This window comes from Mus caroli, chromosome X (assembly GCF_900094665.2).
Source record: "Mus caroli chromosome X, CAROLI_EIJ_v1.1, whole genome shotgun sequence".
Taxonomy (NCBI): Eukaryota; Metazoa; Chordata; class Mammalia; order Rodentia; family Muridae; genus Mus; species Mus caroli.
In genome coordinates, this window is record NC_034589.1 from 33,903,887 (window position 1) to 33,911,700 (window position 7,814).

The 7,814-nt window shown below is 37.3% G+C and overlaps 1 pseudogene; it reads right to left on the reverse strand.

Annotated features, from left to right (window-relative positions):
* Nucleotides 1-800: 800 nt before the first annotated feature.
* Nucleotides 801-1,516, reverse strand: LOC110287121 (annotated as a pseudogene).
* Nucleotides 1,517-7,814: the final 6,298 nt, after the last annotated feature.

The following is a 7,814-nucleotide window of genomic DNA, read 5'->3' on the forward strand; positions in this document are numbered from 1 at the left end:
CTTGCTTAGAAACTTTAAAACAAGAGCAGATACAAAGTTTAAAACTGTGGACGGATTAGACAGAACTGAATGAAGACCAAGATTACTACTTATGAGACAAAAGGACAAAATATAAGCAAGACCAAAAGTAAAGGCAATAAATAGGTTAAACTCTTCTTATGAGACTTAAATAATAACATTTGATGACTGATGCAGCTATACTTTTTTGGATGCAGGAACAGGGAACAGTGATCCTTTGTTGTCATTTGATACATTTTTGATACATATAATAATATCAACATAATTTATAAAAAAGAAGACACAGAAACTGAAAGCATTTAAGATTCATAAAAATATCCTTAATGTTTATTATGAGTATTTTTATCAATATTATTGAAGATCCATGTTGGTGTGATTCTACACTCTGTGACAAAACTAAGATGTAATTTTTGATCTGGCAGAATTCACTGTGAATTTCCAATAACACAAGTTCTTTCAGATAATATAGGCTAACTGAAATTTTAGGAAGAGAAAAATTGTAAGTGTGTGTGTGTGTGTGTGTGTGTGTGTGTGTTTGAGTGAAATTATTGCCCATTGACGGTTTCTCAGGAAAGTAAAGTCATTTTTCTCATTTCATTTTTTTTTTACATTTACATCTAGCACTTTATTAAAGATAAACACTCTCAGAGAAGAAGTAAACCAACTCTAAAGCCAACAGACAGTGCACGTCCTTCCTGATTTGAACTCTGATGGGGTAGTCAGGTAGGCAGGGCCTGGGCTAAGAAGTAAGGCAGATGAGGGTTCCTGTCCTGGGTGATTCATTACTCCTGGGTGCCCTAGGAAATGTAGTTTGACTTTGTGGCCACACGGTACTAATCAGTCAGCTGCTGCACAATCTCCCTGGATGTGTCTATGTTGTCAAAATTGTTCTTGAAAATGTCTACCTTGTGGAACTGCTCCATGAAGGCCTCCCGTTTCCCTGGTGTGTCAAACTGGCAACAGGTCCATTCAAAAAGTGAGGAGATACTATGGCGATCATAAGCCCATTGATCTGGTGGGCTGAGGGCAGGTAGGGAGATGTTTTTGAAAGGGTCACCTGGATGCTGGCTGGGCCCCAGGGAATGAAGTTGGCCAGTTACCTTTACTGGATCCTCTGTAGGCTCTTGTGGATCTCCGTGGAGTCCACCTTTCTCTGGAAGATGTTGAGGATGGTGATGTATCAGTGGTTGGTCTGACAATCCTGGCCTGTATACACCATTACATTCTTGGACTGTAGCAGTCACCTCACAAGAAATTGTCTTCCTCTCACTGGCCACCTAGTGGTCACTGGTGAGGTGTGTATTGCCTGCCATGAGAAAGTAGAGCCGAAGGGTGGGAATGAGTAAGGGTTGTTACTCATGTATCCAGGGTAGCATGGGGTGGTGATGCTGGGTGACATGATGGTGGACACCACCTAGTTGATGTTGGCGAATAGGTTCTGGATGGGCAGGCAGTCTGCAGTGATCAGGTTCCAGGGTGTGTTATATTCAGTGGTTAAAAACAAAACAAAGTAAAATATAAAAACCAAAAAAAAAAAAAACCAAACAAACAAACAAACAAACAAAAAAACAACAAACAAACAAACAAACAAACAAAAAAACCTTAAAGTTGGGAAGTTGGGAGGGAGATATGATGTAGAAGAACCAGAATAGAGTTAGAAGGAAGGAAAGGGGAGAGTGAGTGTGATGATACATTATATCTATGTATGAGACTTTCAAAGCCTAGGTTAAAAAAATAAGTTACTCTCATGATTTCTAACTGCTCAGCCTCTCAAATATATGAGTATGCTTATGGAGTAGAAGGAGATAGGTGACATGATTTTCTAAGGTGTATTCAGAATTTATAGAAGATGAATTATAATTTGAAGTCAGTTTTTAAATTTTGAACCGTTTTTAGTATCATTTAGTATGTAATATCTAGTGTGACGTGACCACTAAATTTAGATCATGCTGCTAAGTATGCTGACTTGTTTTTCAGGGATATTTGTATATATTTTGCTATAGTATAGAACATGCTGGTGTGATCATGGAGAAATTAGCCACTAAAATATTTCCTGTATATTTATATAAATATACTTTAAAAATAAAAAGAATATACAGAAGCAGGAACACTAGAAATGTAATAACAGAAAAAGATAAATATTTTAACTTGAATTTATCATTACAGTGTCCTACACTTATTAATCACTATCTGGAAACTTCGGTCAAATGAAATCTAGCTATCCTGTACAGAAATAAGTAAGACATTATCATTTGTAATTAGAAACACAATTTTCTGTTATAATATCAACCATTCATTTTAAAAATGGTTGGGGGTACTTCCAGGATTGTATACAGGAAAGTCAAATGATGAGATTTCTTTGAGACGATGACATAAACCTGAAGTTCCTGCTTTAAACTAGTTTAATCAAGCTGAGGAATGTTATAACTGAGGGGGCATTTATTTTGAAATATCTTCACTAAATAAACAGAAAATCATCCTTCTTTACAAATAAAACTGAGCTCATGGAAATAAAATGGAGATAATTACTGAACTATTTATAAATTTAAAGGTGATACAAATGATTATGTGCTTTTAGTAATCTGAAAATGACAAACTGCTATACTGGAAAAGAACCCAGATGTCCCTCAACAGAGGATTGGACACCAAAAATGTGGTACATTTACACAATGGAGTACTACTCAGCTATTAAAAACAATGAATTTATGAAACTCTTAGGCAAATGGATGGATCTGAAGGATATCATCCTGAGTGAGTTAACCCAGTCACAAAAGAACACACATGATATGCACTCACTAATAAGTGGATATTAGCCCAGAAACTTAGAATAACCAAGATACAATTTGCAAAACTCATGAAACTCAAGAAGAAGGAAGACCAAAGTGTGGATACATTGTTCCTTCTTAGAAGGGGGAGCAAAATACTCATGGAAGGAGTTACAGAGACAAAGTTTGGAGCTGAGACTGAAGAAAGGACCATCCAGAGACTGCCCCACCTGGGGATCTATCCTATATACAACCACTAAACCCAGACACTATTGCATATACCAACAAGATTTTGCTGACAGGACCCTGATATAACTGTCTCCTGTGAGGCTATGGAAGTGCCTGGCAAATACAGAAGTGGATGCTCACAGTCATCTATTGGATGGAACACAGGGTCCCCAGTGAAGGAGCTAGAGAAAGTACCCAAGGAGCTGAAGAGGTCTGCAACCCTATAGGTGGAACAACAATATGAACTAACCAGTAACCCCAAAGTTTGTGTCCCTAGTTGCATATGTAGCAGAAGATGGCCTAGTCAGCCATCAGTGGGAGGAGAGGCCCTTGGTCTTGTGAAGATTCTAGGCCCCAGTATAGGGGAATGCCAGGGCCAGGAAGTGGGAGTGGGTGGGTTGGGAAGCAGGGAGAGGGGGAAGGGTATAGGGAATTTTTGGAGAGGAAACTAGGAAAGGAGATAACATTTGAAATGTAAATGAAGAAAACATCTAATAAGAAAAAAGGGAAAAAAATGTATATGGCCATACAGACACACACACATATACACACACACACATACACACACACACACACACACACGGAATCTCAGAAGACTTTCCCTTTTCTAGACCGGAATTTTTAACTGGCTTGACATTGCTCAGCTCTAGTGAGATTACCAGAAGTTTTTTGAGTTAATCTGTATAAAAATCGTCAGCACGTAATAGCTCTTTTCTTAATCCATGACCTTTAAATTCTTTCTGTTTTCTCTTCCATGATGTTCCTCGTGCCTTAGGGAATGATATCATATATCTGTTTCATCTATGACTGAATAATTAACTGCAGCTTCTTCTTAATAGCTTGACTAGTAATGGGCTTCTATATTAACCATTACCCCATTACCCACTGCAATAAATAGTTTTTCTGACTAAGCTTGTATGTATCACAGATCTGTGGATATAAACATAAATAGTTAGAAGGCAATTTGGCAATGTGACCATTAATCAAAACAATATTAAAGTATTCTCCTATCAGATCATTGGCCTCCCTAGTGATGGGTTTTCACTATAGTAACACTACCAGGAAAGAATTCCCTCCTGCGGGACAGGCTTCATGTCTAATCAACAGACCAGTTGTCCATGCCCATAAATATTGCTGCCACTATCACACCAATGAATGTATCTTATTTGGTAGCTTGTAATTGTAGCATACAGTGTTAATTTTCAGCAATAGGGTTTTCTGTTCAAAAGAGCGAAGGCAATAGCTATGTTGTTTTGGATGCTTCTGATACCTATCTGACCAAGATCTCATAGAGACATAGTATGTCCTCTGGGAGTAACATTGTTTGCCTATGTAGGATGTTTCTGTCCAAAGTCTTTTTGAAAGAGAATATAATCTAGTTCACAAGCCAATGGTGTATATAAGGTACCTCCATACACAACAGACTCCCATCCATCTTTCTTTTCCTCTACCTCCCTGTCACCTTCACTGTTTAAACTTTAGGTGCCTAGTTATAAACCTCATTCCTTCATATCACATGTGATTACTATCTCCCTGATTATATTTTTACTTGAGTTGCAATATCATAGGTTTCCAGGTAGCTTCTTCATACACTGTACATTTTGACTGGTTCTTCCCCTCTCTTTCAATACCTTTCCCCATCACTCCACTATTTGCTTGAACCTTTCTGTCCCCACTATTTCCTCTCTGTACTTTTATTTCTTCTATATCTAACTTTCCCCACGCCAAAATTGACCCCATCCAATAGCTCATTTCTAGTTTCCTGGCTTCTACATTTATTCCTGTGTAAACACACAAATAAAAAGAACTCAAAATAAGATACAAAATTGAGAATGAACATGTAATGTTTGTCTTTTGAGACAAGGATGACCTCAGTTAGTGTCATTTTTCCAGTGCCATATATTTACCTTCAAACTTCATTTTGTTTTTATAGGTGAGTAATATTCTATTGTGTATGTCCTCATTTTCCATTTCCCATTCATTGACCCATATATAGGTAGGTCCCATGTTTTAGAAATTATCACTAAAGCAGCAATGAACATGATGTAAAAGTATCTCTGTGATAGGAAAAAGTCCTTTAGATATACATCTAGGGGTGGCACATATGGATCATATGGTAGATTTATTAGGAAGCATCAATATTGATTTATAAAGTGGCTACATTGGTTTATAACTACTACTTATAGTATATAATAGTTCCAATTTTGTCACATACAGACTAGCATTTGCTGTCATTTGTATCTCTGATAATGGCAATACTGACTGCATTAACACAAAACCTTAGAATAGTTTTAATCTGCATGTTTCTTATTACTAAGAATGGTAAGCATTTTAAAAATGTTTTAAAGCTGTCTTCCTTCCCTCCTTCCTTCTTTTTTCTTTCTATTTTTAAAATGTAATATTCAGTTTCATGTCCTATTTAAAATATTTATGTGTTGGTCATTCTCACAAATTATGTGACACCATGGATCCAGCACATATTGCAAATAGGTCAAGGGTTTGTGGTTGGGTTGGTGTCCAGGTTTCTCTTTCCATGCCCTGAAGAATACCTTCATGTACCAAAGAGACTAGAACATAGGAGTGAAAGCTTTATGCTAACACCAGTTCAACATTTCTTCATTCAAGAGCTGTTTAGATGTCCTCAGCAACAGGACCATATTTCCCATTTTTATACAACAACCTCTTATCCTACTATTATACTGGTTGTTTAGGGACCTCTACTAAATCCAGTTAAAGAAACCCAGTTCCACTACTGCAAGACTTATCTGGATACAAATGATTTAAAACCACTTTAGATGCCATATCCTATATTACTATCAGTTCTCACTAGAGTTACCCTCATTGAATCCAGGAAGTTTCTACTGTACAAGTTTCTACCCCAATACTCCCTAACTCCAGCTTTTTTTAGCTGTACTCTCTCTCTCCATCCTATCCCATTCTATCTCTCTATCCCACCTGATCTTTCCCACTCTCATTTCAACCTGCCCCAAGTCCACTCAAAATTTAGTTTATTTCCTCTTCTCAGGGAGATCCATGCAGAACACCCTCATCCTTCCCCAAGAGCCCTCCTCTATATCTAACCTCCCTGGTCTGAAGATTATAGCATGATTAACATTTAATTAAAAGTTACAATTCACATTTAATATATAAGTGAATATTAGAGCATATTTGTTTTTCTGTGTCTTAGTTACCTCACTTGTGACAATATATTCTAGTTCCTTTCATTTGCCTGCACAATTCTTGATCCCCTTGTTTTTAATAGCTGAATCATATTCCATTATGTAAATCAACCTAATTTTCTTTATCAATTCTACAGTTAAGGGGCATCTATGTCGCTTTCAGTTTTTGACTTTTATGAGTAAAGCAGGTATGAACATAGTTGAGATAGTTCTCTTGTAGAAGTATGGAGCATCTTTTGATATATTGTAGAGCTGTGTCTTGAGGAAGATCCATTATCAATTTTCTGGGGATATGCCATATTGATTTCCATAATGGCTATACAAGTTTGTACTTACACAAGTAGTGAATGAATATTTCCTGTGGTCCACATCCTCACCAGCATGAGCTGTCACTTGTGTTGTTCCTTTATCATGTTACAGGTGTAAGATTGAATCTTAAAGTACTTTGATTTGCATTTTCTCAATAGCTATGGTTATTGAACATTTCTTTAAATGTTTCTCAGCTATTTGAGATTCCTCTACTGAAAAAATCTCTGTAGACTGTGTCTTTGTTCTATTAAATGTGTCCATTGTCTTACACAAGCTTTTAAGCTCCATGGGATCCCATTTATTAAACAATGATCTTAGTATCTGCACTGTTAATGTTCTGTCAGAAAGTTGTCTCATCTGCCAACACAGTCAAGGTTATTCTCCATTTCTCTTCTCTCAGGTAGAGTGTGCTTCATTTTATGTTGAGGTCTTCAACTTGCTTGGACTTGAGTTTTGTGCAGGGTGATAAATATGGATCTATTTGCATTCCTTTTGTAAAAGTAACTTTTGTTCACCAAATGCAATTGTCATCTCAGAGGCTTATTGCTGAATAAGTTCATCACTTCCCAGTTCTTTCTGACCTCTGCCTAGCTGGTTCAACTCAGTGATTCTTGCTCAAACTCCTCTCCAAGTTGGTTTATTCAGCCTGGTTTCTCTCAGCTTCTCAGTGATTTTTTTCGGTTTGGCCTCAAACTAACTCTGGCAATTTGTTTTAATCTTCTGACTCCTTATTCTCTATGAATATTTTGTCCCTTCTTCTAAGTGGGATTGAAGCATCTGCACTTGGGCCTTTCTTCTTGTTAAATTTCATATTTTTTGTGACTTGTATGGTGAGTATAATGTATTTTTGGCTACTATCCTCTTATTAGTGAGTACATACCATATATTCCATTTTGGGTCTGGGTTACATCATTCAGGATGATATTTTCTAGTTCCATCCATTTGCCTGCAAATTTCATGAAATCACTGTTTTTTAATAGCTGAGCACACCATGTTTTTTGGATATTTTATTATTTACATTTCAAATGTTATCCCATTTCCTTGTTACCCTTCTGAAGCCCCTAGCCCATCCTCCTTCTCCATGCTTCTATGAAGGTGCTCCCCAACCTACCCACCCAACCACTCTGACCTCCTCATCCTGGCATTCCCCTACACTGCCGCATTCAGCCTTCCCAGGACCAAGGGCGTCTTCTCCCATTGCTCTCTGACAAGGCCATCCTCTGCAACATATGCTGCTAGAGCCATATGTAGATATTCTGATTTGTGTAAGGTGGAATCTCAGGGTCATTTTGATTTGCATTTCCCTGGTGACAAA